The sequence below is a fragment of the Crocodylus porosus genome, unplaced genomic scaffold, assembly GCF_001723895.1.
Source record: "Crocodylus porosus isolate Cpor-Errol unplaced genomic scaffold, CroPor_comp1, whole genome shotgun sequence".
NCBI classification, from domain to species: Eukaryota; Metazoa; Chordata; order Crocodylia; family Crocodylidae; genus Crocodylus; species Crocodylus porosus.
Genome location: NW_017728907.1, coordinates 52299599 through 52302504, shown reverse-complemented (window position 1 = coordinate 52302504; position 2906 = coordinate 52299599).

The window sequence follows — 2906 nt, the reverse complement described above, 5'->3', positions numbered from 1 at the left end:
GGCGAGCCACCTGCGGCGCCGGCTCCCCCGCGTGCACACGGCGCGCTACGGCAGGGACACACGTGTGCGCAACACGCGGCACGAGATGCGCGCACAGCGTGCACAAATGGGGCACAACGCGCGTGCACCTGGGGTGGTGGAAAGGGTACGAATGCGCGCACGACATGTACACATGGAGCAGAAGAGGCGTGCACGTGATGTGGTATAAAATGTGCACACAACGTGCGGTAACACACGGGGCACAAAATGCGCGCCCAGCATGTACGGATGGGGCACAAAACGTGTGCACAGTGTGGTATAAAAGGTACCAGTGTGGTGCAAAGATGCGCGCACCTAATGCGGTATTAAATGTGTGCGCACCATGTACAAACGTGGTACAGAACGCGTGCACAGGGTGGTGCAAAGTGTACAAGTGTGTGCACAACAGGTACACGTGTGGTGCAAAAGGCGTGCACGCAGGGTGGTGCAAAGTGTACCAGTGTGTGCACAGCAGGTAGACGTGGTACAGAAGGGTGCACAGCGCGGTGCACGACGCGGCAGAGCCGTGCGGGCGGGCCCCCCGAGCCAGGACGCGTCCGGGCCCCGTTACTCTGTCGTGCCCCGTTTTGCTGCACCACTTCAAGGGCGATTTCCTCCTCTCCGAACCGCCCCGGCTCACAGGCGTGACTTGTCCCCGCCACACATGCGGCTGCCGCGGAGACGCAAAAGGCCTCTCTGCTCCCAGGTTGGATCAGGAAAGTGGCCTCGCCCTCTCTTGCTCTTCGTGCCTTTTTGAAATGTCCGTGGAGGGGATCGCCCGGCTGGGATGCATCCCTGGTCGCGGAGTGCGGGGCGCAGCCGCCCGCCCCGCGCCGCGAGCCCTTCCCGGGAGCGCTCGTGCCAGCCTCGAGCCGCGGGAGGAAAGAAATCGCACTGAAAAGCGGACGCTACGCCGCCCTTTCCACCTTTTTGCCTCGCTCTCGCTTTTTATTTGACCTAAACTGGGTGTTTCCCCCTGGAAGGCTGAACTGCCAGACGTAAACAGTGTGACTCACCTTTACAGCCTCTGACGGCCCCAAGTCATCCCTGTAGCGCCGATTATTACTAACGCAGGTTTAAATGACTGCCATGAAACAACTGGCGTTGACCCAAATAACAAAACTTGATTTTCAACCTTTATTATAGTTCCCATCGAGGAAGCCGTGGGTGGATTCCGGTGCGGTTCATGATATACTGTGTCTGGCATCGCTGTCGATTGACAGGATTATCCATTAGGTTAAAAACTGGCCAAAATCAAATGAAAAGGAGAGTGCGTGGGAGAAATAACCAAACAAACTCAAATGATTAAACCGGCAACAAGGTGTACTGACTAAAGCAAAACCTGCCAGCATCAAGTCAAACGCCCAAACGCCCGGGTCTGGCTCCCCTCGGAGCGGCGCGGGCGCTGCCGTCCGCCCGGCAGCTCTCAGTGTAAATCAGTACCAAGGAGCACACCCCGTGAAGACCCCCGTCCTTACTGGGCACGAGACATGGGGCTTGCTGATTCCATATTGCCAATAATAATGCCATATCATTCGGTAATAATTCCATCTTTGAATAATTCCATATTATTATATAAAATCTTCAAGAGGAGACTGGACAGTCACTTTGCTGGGGACAGCTGACCCCCAGGTGTCCTTCCTACCTAGCGCAGGGGGCCGGACCCGATGATCTTGTGAGGTCCCTTCCAGCCCCTGACACCTATGAATAATTCCATATTGTGCAATTACAATTCCACAGTATTTAGTAATATGCCATGTTTGAATAATGTCATATTATGCAATAAAATCTGCAAGAGGAGACTGGGCGTCACCTCGCTGGGGTCACCTGACCCACAACTGTCTTCCCTGCCTGGTGCAGGGGGCTGGACCCGATGATCTTGTGAGGTCCCTTCCGGCCCCTTACAATCAATGAATAATCCCATATTATTCAATAGGAATTCCACAATCCCATACTATTCAATAATAATCCCATGTTAGTAAATTATTCCACGTTTGAATAATCCCACATCATTCAACAATAATCCCATATTTGAATAACCCAGATTGTTCAACAATAATCCCACGTTTGAATAACCCCATATTATTCAATAAGAATCCCATTTTACAATCCCAGATTATTCATTAATAATCCCATACTAGTCCGTAAAAATCCCATGTTACAAGAATCCCTTAGTGTTCAATAATCCATATTCGAATAATCCCAATTTGCTCAATAATAATCCCATGTTGGAATCATCCCGTAGTATTCAATAAGAACTCCATATTCCAAGAATCCCATGTTATTCAAGAATAATCCCGCATTACTCAACAACAATCCCAGTCATAATCCCGTATTACCCACTCCATCTCTCTTGCGACCGTGTTTTGGGCGCGCGGTCCCGCGTGACACGTGGGGCCGCCGCCGCGTGCAGGGCCGCGCGCTGCCCCCCCGCGCCGTGTCTGGGCTCCCGCCGCTCCTCGGCCGGCCGCTGCGCGGTTGTGCGGAGCGCCCGGCTCCCGCCCGGACCCCACTCGCGGGAGGAGGAGAAGGAGGAGGAGGAGGAGGAAGAGCGGGGGGAGGGGGAGGCGGCGGCGGCGCCCCCGTTCGCCCCGGAGCAGCAGCGGCGAACACGGAGCCAGGCAGCAAGCGGAATCCCCCCGCTGGCCCCCCCCCGCTCCATTTGACAGGAGCGGGTCACGTGGGCGGCAGCCGTAAAGTGCCTCTTTGCGACCTCCGTGACAGGCAAAATGTGCGACAGGCGCGGGGCGGGCGGGCCGTGAGCGCCGCCTCCGCCTCCTCCCTCGCCGCCGACTCTGCCTCGCTCGGGCGGCCGCTGAGGGACGAGCTGCGCTGTCCGCGCCGGGCTACCCTCCCCTGCTCTCCCCTCCCCTCTCCTCCCCATCCCC